Source organism: Pinus tabuliformis, chromosome 9, assembly GCF_031772625.1.
Source record: "Pinus tabuliformis cultivar Carrire ecotype Pingquan chromosome 9, CPIR1, whole genome shotgun sequence".
Classification (NCBI taxonomy): domain Eukaryota; kingdom Viridiplantae; phylum Streptophyta; class Pinopsida; order Pinales; family Pinaceae; genus Pinus; species Pinus tabuliformis.
The window spans coordinates 747610410-747618625 of record NC_142307.1 but is presented as its reverse complement, the minus strand read 5'-3'; positions in this window follow the sequence as shown (position 1 = coordinate 747618625).

Genomic DNA, 8216 nt, shown 5'->3' with positions numbered 1-8216 from the left:
CTCTGAAACTCTGAGCAGAGGTTTTTCAACTCAACATGAATTTGTTGAACTCCTAGTGTCGCGTCCTAAATAGGTGTCTCATGTAATCTCATTGTGATCTCTAGCGCTTCTGTCTGAGTTCCAATATTTTTTTGTTACAAAGAAATCCTTAAGTGAGGCAAGAGCGCGACTATAAACCAATCACAGTGTTGACTATCTGTGAGATTCATATTGGCTTCATGGATTCCACACATCACTCTTTGATCTATCTCCTAGAGTGTTTCACCGATCCTCATCGCGATTTCCATGAACCCCACTACCAATTGTGTTTCAGACTTAGTCCTACTGAACTCCTTGTTCAAAGCAGTCTGAGTGTCCATTAATGATGCCACCGATTATTAGTGCAGTACATAATGTACCACGTCAATGTGAGATCTTGTATAGTAGTAACCAACTGCGCTTTATTCATATGATCATCTATAATATTCTGTGTTATCCACACAACCTTTGTAACAAACCAAAACTAGTCTAGGTCCTCATTTCCCAAGCCCTTGAAAACAGGAAACTTCATCATATTCGACATGTTGAATGGTGGTGGAGGTGGTGGTGGTATGGGCGAAGGTGTATGCTATGGAGGTGAAGGTGGAGGTGGTGTGGACGGATGAGGTATTCGCGGAAACCCTTGCTTTATTAACTGGACAATGCTTCGCGGTGAGGCCTATACTACTCCCTCGTCATCGCTCAAAGGAGGTTCTATCAATGAGCTGTATTCAAGATCTATTCTCTCTATATTTCTAAAGAATCATCCACTTCGTGTAGATCCAAACATCAAGGCAGTGGCATAACCCACTTTTCGCACAAGATCATTTTAATCCAAGTATTCAAATATCTCAAATACTTACCTCGTAGTCCCTTGAAAAAGCATCGCTCTGCTTCGTTGTAACTAACCAAGGTATTGACCATGAATTATGTCCTGAATCCCCCTATGAATCAATCAAGCCAGTGATCGATAGGGCATGTGAGCTTATCTTTAGAAGCTTCCAACCTCTGCACTAGCTCCAGGGTCCACACTATTTGACCGTCAAGCCTCCACCTTCCTTTGTTATCTGCCAATTTAGCAATCCACTCATATAGTTCAATTGGGATGGTGCAAAAGAAGATCTCATGTATTTCTGTGTACATATATTTTTCCAACCATTATTCTTTCATCAGGCTTGGATTTCTATTTTCTTGCATTGCGAATTTGTGGATATTTCTATCCAACCACTCCTCAATTTCTTTCTTGGTCAGATTCCAGTGATGCGACATCACACATCTCTTTATGCAGATCTTGGTCCTAGCAACGGAACCGCTTGTTGACTTAGTGGGTCCTAACCAAGTTCAGATTTAGTTGCAACAAAGAAATCCCTACACTACTGGCCCTTTTGCTATCAATCCGTGGAGCGCAGACTAAAGTCTCACTCGAAGCAGTATGGGGGGATGATGGAACCAAGTTTTTACAGCCAAATATGAGCATGATGTCGTTTTATGCCCTAAATTTGCCTTTGCATAGATTGATAAGCCTCTAAGGCTTATCGAAGTAACTTCCTTTAATCGGCCTCTAGACCTCCACGAAGGTCTATGACTGTCGTTTGCGGACCCTAAATAGGAAAATCGACTACTTACGCACAACAAAGATTACTTATAACCCAGTAATGACTTAGATCAGTTTAAGTGTTTTATGACTTCAACATACAACAAGATAATATTCATGTAAATATTTAACAATAATTGCATTCATATAACAATATAAGTCATGTAAAGTTGCGCATCAATACATCATTATTTCATAAACCCATTATAACATAAGGCACATTCATATAAATAGAAGTAAAGAGATGAACACAAGTATTTCTGGAACAATCTTCTTTATTAATACTTAGTTTTGCTTACAAACTAAAGACCTCCTTGCGCACTCAACTGCAGGGGTCCACGCACTCAACTGTGGACTCTAGTCTAGGCCTCTGTGCACATAGCTACAAAGCCTTTCTTCCTACTCTTCTATGCTAACTCTTTAGACTTCTCCCATGGACCAAAGTTCATAACTTTTCTTAGACATCCTAAGACACACCTATTTATACAATCCCATGGTCTGTGGATGATGGGTAGATCTTCAAAATCTAACTCAACTTACATAAAAGAAGGGTAAAACCCTTTATGACTCTTTAATTATCTACATGCTCCATGACCACAACTTGCAAAGACTTTACATATTTATACAACAAAACTTGGGCTTTTGCCCCAAAATTGAGCCTAGGGGACTCCATCCCAACAGGTGCCAGCATATAGGATGTTGTTGTAAGGAACTGAAACATATAAGGTGGATGGTGTCAACTAGCAGAAACAGGAGCAACTAACAAGTGAACCAAAAAATGCTTATGCAAACCCGAGGGCTTCATTGACTGCTGTGGTACATTTCTATAGAATGGGAATAAATGAGCTGAAGTCAACAATGTGAGAAGTTGTTTGATTACTGGTCATTAATGTATACCATTAACAAATGCAATACTACTCACTGATAATGATTATGAGATCCAAGGTACCTAGTACAATCTAGCAAGTGCGAATAAATGAGTTGTAGTCGAACACTTGAAAGAATCTATGAATTAGGAGATAATGATGTTTTCCCACTATCAATAGTAAAGGATTTTCCTACTGATGACTGCAAACCCTAAGGTACTGCCAAATGGACTCTACATCTCATTCCCATAGCAATGAGTTGAATTCAATGGGAAACGATCCACTAGAAGGAAGGCATTAAGGCATCCTTCATCAATCTAGTGTGAGTATAACGTGTAGGCCAATAATGTGGAAGGAATCGGATGAATAAAGATGTAGTAACCCAATCAAAGCACATTTCCGGTGTACACAAGATGTAGCTAGCACAAAATAGAAACCCTCTAAACCAACCAATAATGAAAGCTGAAACAGAGGTGAGGAATCCACCAATAGGGTGAAATGGAAACCAAGGCATTGCACGAATCTGAATGTGTGATAATGAGAGCTGGCATCGAACACAAGGGAAACAACTCAGTCAAAGACCCATGATACTAATCGATGCTGAGCAGAAGGTGGCCTATCAATAATGAAAATAGGGCCATGATATGGCTCTAGGTCTTCTCTCAGAGAAATTTGTTGTAGTCGATGAGAGAAAGACCTGCCAACAAGAATTCAATGAAGACCTTCTCGAACCAACACGAGAAAAGGACCAAATAGCTGATGTGCTAATGAACATGACTCTGAAAACTAGGAATGGCAGAATGAGAATAAGTCAAGAGACACTGTAGAGAGGCTGACTCAGGTTTACTACCCTTGAACAAACTCATGACTCAACTGTGACTACATGGCAACATATGATAACTTTGTATAAGTTTGTCATGCAGGAGGCATAAGAAAACTCTCCATATGATTGGAAGAGATAACGAATCGGAGGAGTACTAAATCAATAACAAGGTTAAGGCTCTCCTAAGTCAAACTAAATCCCATCCCAATGGAGGAAAGACTTTTTTGAGTGCTTTGTTCAAGGGTGACACAACTGACTCTAGCTGCTATCAATTATGGAAATAATGTCATGTTCCCACTCTTTTTGGGATATATAATATTTTTGTCTTTTTCAAATTTATGAAGCCTGAAAAAGAATAAAATAGTTCTATAGTACAGTGGAAAGAATGAGTGTCCCAATACATATGTTCTAGTTCCTGGAAGGGGAACATTCCTATGCTCAATGCAAGGTGACGAAACTGGTCAATGAGACTCAAAGGAATGTTCTTTCCACGGGTAAAAGGGTGTTTCAAGTTGCAAAGTCTAAGTGATTGCAAGGTTGATTTTGCAGAAGACATGGTCAAAAGGTGGCTTAAACACGAGTCCCAGTCAGGGAAAATTTTAAGGATGGAAAATTATCTTGACGTTTAAAAACATTGGCGAATTTCACTATGCAAATTATAAAATGTTTATTCATGTATTTGTAAAACTATTCAAATTTATATGATTTTATATATACTCTCTATATAATGTTAGCAGTTTTTAATGCAAAATAATTTTGGATTGTAAAATTTGGGCAAATCATTTTTATAAAAAATGGAAATTGGCGAATCTTTTTTCTGGAAAAATCATGGAAAATTAACCCACCTACGAATATTAGCCCCTAAAATTTTCCATGGTCCTAGTGAAGCCGGTTGAAGGCCAAAAGGTAAAAATGCTCAACATGCAATAAACTAGTACAACTTAACACAAAGGAGCCTCTAGGGTATAAAGCCAGAAAATAAAAAAGAAGAAGGAGAATGAGTCTCCAATGCACAAGTCATGGCAGGACTAAAGAGGACTCCCAAGCCTACTCAATATAGCAGCATGGGAAACGTATGCTAGCGAGGACCTAACTAATATTCCCATGTAAAGGTTAGCTCTACCATCATATCATGATTTTATAAGTCGGTGAGTGGAAATGGTTTGTGAATCAAGACATTATGGGGTCGACCCTATGGCAAAACATCATAGTATGGAGGCTAGAATGCAAAAGCGGAAAGTGATATTCCCTAACCTATATGTCAGTAACAAAGCGATACCTTCCATGACAGGTCTGCAGTCATGGTACCGAAGCAATTTCCCAAAAAATATCCAAAATATCATGTAAAAACAACCCATCCCAACACTCCAAGCCAAAAGGTAAAAAAATCCACAAAAGAAAAACCAACTTTAGAAAAAATAATTTCCATTTTTCAACCTATATAAGGACTTTTGGACTCACAGTTTCTCATTTGTGTTTTGATAAATTGGGTGAAGGAGTTATGGAGAAAAACCCAAGCAAGCTTCCTCCATCAAATTAAAGCATTCAAATTGCTTCAAATATTCCAGGTAACCTTCTAATCATACTTTTGATAAAGAAAACTATTCTTTCTAGATGTTTTTCCACAAATTTGACCGTAAGGAATTATTTTTAAAAAAAAATCTCTGCGTACATGTGGGTTAGATACATGTAACCCATGTATAGAAAGGCCCTATACTTGACTGCGTTAATAATGAACCCGCATGTGCGCGAGTTTAAAATTTTAAACATGGATTTAATGATTAAAAACATCATTTTTTGCAGGATGACAATTACTTGGCGTGAAAGAGAGCATAGTGATATTGATAACCAAATGATGGAGGATCAAAATGCATTAGATGCCTTGAGAAGATGTGGTTTTTTAAAATTCTTCAAAATGCCGAACATGAAGGCAAATACCCGATTGCTTGAGTTGTTAATCCACTACTGGAGTGCAGAAGAAGATGCATTCATGATTGATTAGATTCCCCTAAAGATAGAAATAGATGATATCTATTTCATTACAAGTCTTTCCCAAAGGGGAGAGAGGGTGCACTCAACTAGAAGGACAAGAGATTTTCTCAGTGTAGAAGACTACGTCCACATATATTGTCTTGGAAACCCAGAAAATGTTGGAAGTCAGATTCCAATCAAGTATGTAGAAATTTTATCACTGAGAATCCTACTATTTACCATAGCTAGGGTAAACAGTTCTACTACTCTACATAAGGCTTTGTGTATTTCCATGAGCCTTGCAGTGGATTGTTACACTACAGTCTTTGATTGGTGCACACCTTTTCTAGCCAACATGAAGAAACAACTTATTTCTATCCAAAAGGGTTAGACGAAGAATTTTGGATACAGAACAACATTATGTTCCTTATTTTTTGAGAGAGTACCTGGTCTTTGTCCCAAGGTGTTATCCACCATCAGTAGCCCAAGATATCCACGGATGGGCAGGTGGGCTGACTTGATGAAATTACTAGGGGGTGGTGAGGTCCCTGGGACTACATTTGATGACGATTTTTTTCCTTTGGTGGGAACAACAAGTCATTTCAGTTGAAGACTACCCTTATGCCAGAATGGATTTCCGAGGAGATCTAGATCTAGTATTACCACCAGACACAGCATGGGGTGCCATAGGTATAAATGATTTTTAATTTTTTTAATTTTAAGATTTTTCGGATTTTTAATATAAATGAATTAAAAAATCTTTTTATGTGACAAAACAATTACAAAATTATTGATCATGACATAGATGTTGAACCTATGAGACCTGATGGTCTTCCTCAACATAGGCATCATGGAAAAGATGTTGAAGGGGTTGTAAGAGATACTGAGTGGGTCCTCCATGCAATCCAAAGAAACTTGGTGAGATTAAATCACCAAGTACCCACGGTGGCCATAGAGGACTTACCAAAGGAGATGCAGTGGTGCATGGTGGGAGTACCATGGGATTGGGTGTGACTATTTCAATGGGTGGCAAATGCCATCATTTTCTTTCTTATTTCTCATCCTAAGCAGGATCATTAGATAGATGATCGGATCCTTTTCTATTAGACATGATGATGGGCATAAGTCCAAATTTTGTAGGAAATTTTTTCCCGATTTTGTATATTATGTCAGACACAAAAACTCTATCTATATACAGACGATTTTATGATGATCATATATACAGATGATACTTCGATTATTTTTTATGTTTTAATGTGATGAATGATTTATATCCCAATCCAATGCTTGATTAGCGATAGAATCTGCTATGGAATTTTCTGATCGTGCAATATGGAGGTTTATTTATACTTCTCCAAATTAGTTTTTTTTTTTTCAGTTTGGAAACAGTTGGGCCACGGGATGTAGAAGGTGAGTAACATGTAAAACCCATAAAATCCACCTAAATTTAAGGAGATTTATTATTTTTAAGTGTTTTAACACATAAACATGGGTTAGGTATATACTAACCTGCATGTACATGCTTTTAACACAGGGAAAAGTAGCATATGGGAAATAAAAAACTATTTTTTAGAATTTGGAAAAAGACTGGAAAGGAAGGGTTTCCCTAGGCCATAACCATAGCATCAGATCTGCTAAGTTGTGGTGAATGGTGCTATAACAATGCAGGTATCAGGGATATGTTGTATCCATGAGCACTATGATTCAAGCCAAACCTTCTACATTTGAAAAATCCATAAAAGAACAAGTTTGGAAGTATTCTATGGCCATGGAATATGAATCTATTATGAATAATGATGTACGGGATGTTGTGTCGAGATAAAAGGGGAAATTTGTGGTGACCTCAAGGTTGTTGTTCAAGATCAAGCATTGAGTTGATAGTAGCATTGACAAATATAAGGCAAGGTTTGTGGCTCAAGGATTCTCATAAAAAGAGAGAGAAGACTACGATGATATATTTTCACCCATGGATCGATATACAACCATTCATTTGATAGTATCCCTTACCACAAGTCAAGAATGGACTCTTCATTAGATGGATGTAAGGACTGCATTCCTTCATGGCATATTATAGGAATAATTGTGTGTTGAGAAACCATAGGGATTTGAAGTGAAGGATCAAAGAATGCATGTTTTCAGGTTGAAGAAGGAAATTTATGGTTTTAAAGAAATCCCCCAGATCTTGGTACACTGATATAGATATTTATTTGATGAAACTAGGATTCACAAGAAGAAATGTTGATTCCAATTTCTACTTCAAGGTAGTCTAAGGTATGTCGTTGATTTTCCTTTTGTATGCTGATGATATAAACTTAACAGGTAGTGACCTTTTGATGATCGAGTGTAAGAGGGAGTTAGAATCTGAATTTGACATGAAGGACCTTGGACTCATGCACTACTTTTCAGGCATTGAGGTGTGGAAAAGGCATGGTGAGATTTTCCTTTCACAAGGAGTTGTGAAGCTACTAGAAAGATTTGGAATTACAAAATGAAAATCCATGGCTACACTGATGGAAATCAACTTCGAGAAGTTATGTGGAGAAGTTGCAAGACCTGATTTGGTGAATCCATCTGAATATAGACAATTGATTGGGTCTCTGATCTTCCTTGTGAATACCTGTCCAAACATATGCCAATATTAATGAAGGATTTGGATTTGGATGTGAAAATATTAGCATCATGTACAATCTCTCCCTAAAAATTGACTATGTTTAAATGAGAAGACAAACTACTTTGTTAGAACCACTAATGTTATCTTAACCATATGCAAAATCCAACAAAGTCAGGGACTTACATGTACCACCCAACCATAGATTGGGCTGAACCAAATATTCTTTTAGCCAATCATCCCTGCGCCATATTCCAAGCATGAATGTGGAATCTGATGTGATAAACTAATCCATAAACAAAAAAGAGAATCCATAGATTAAACTACCTCCACCCT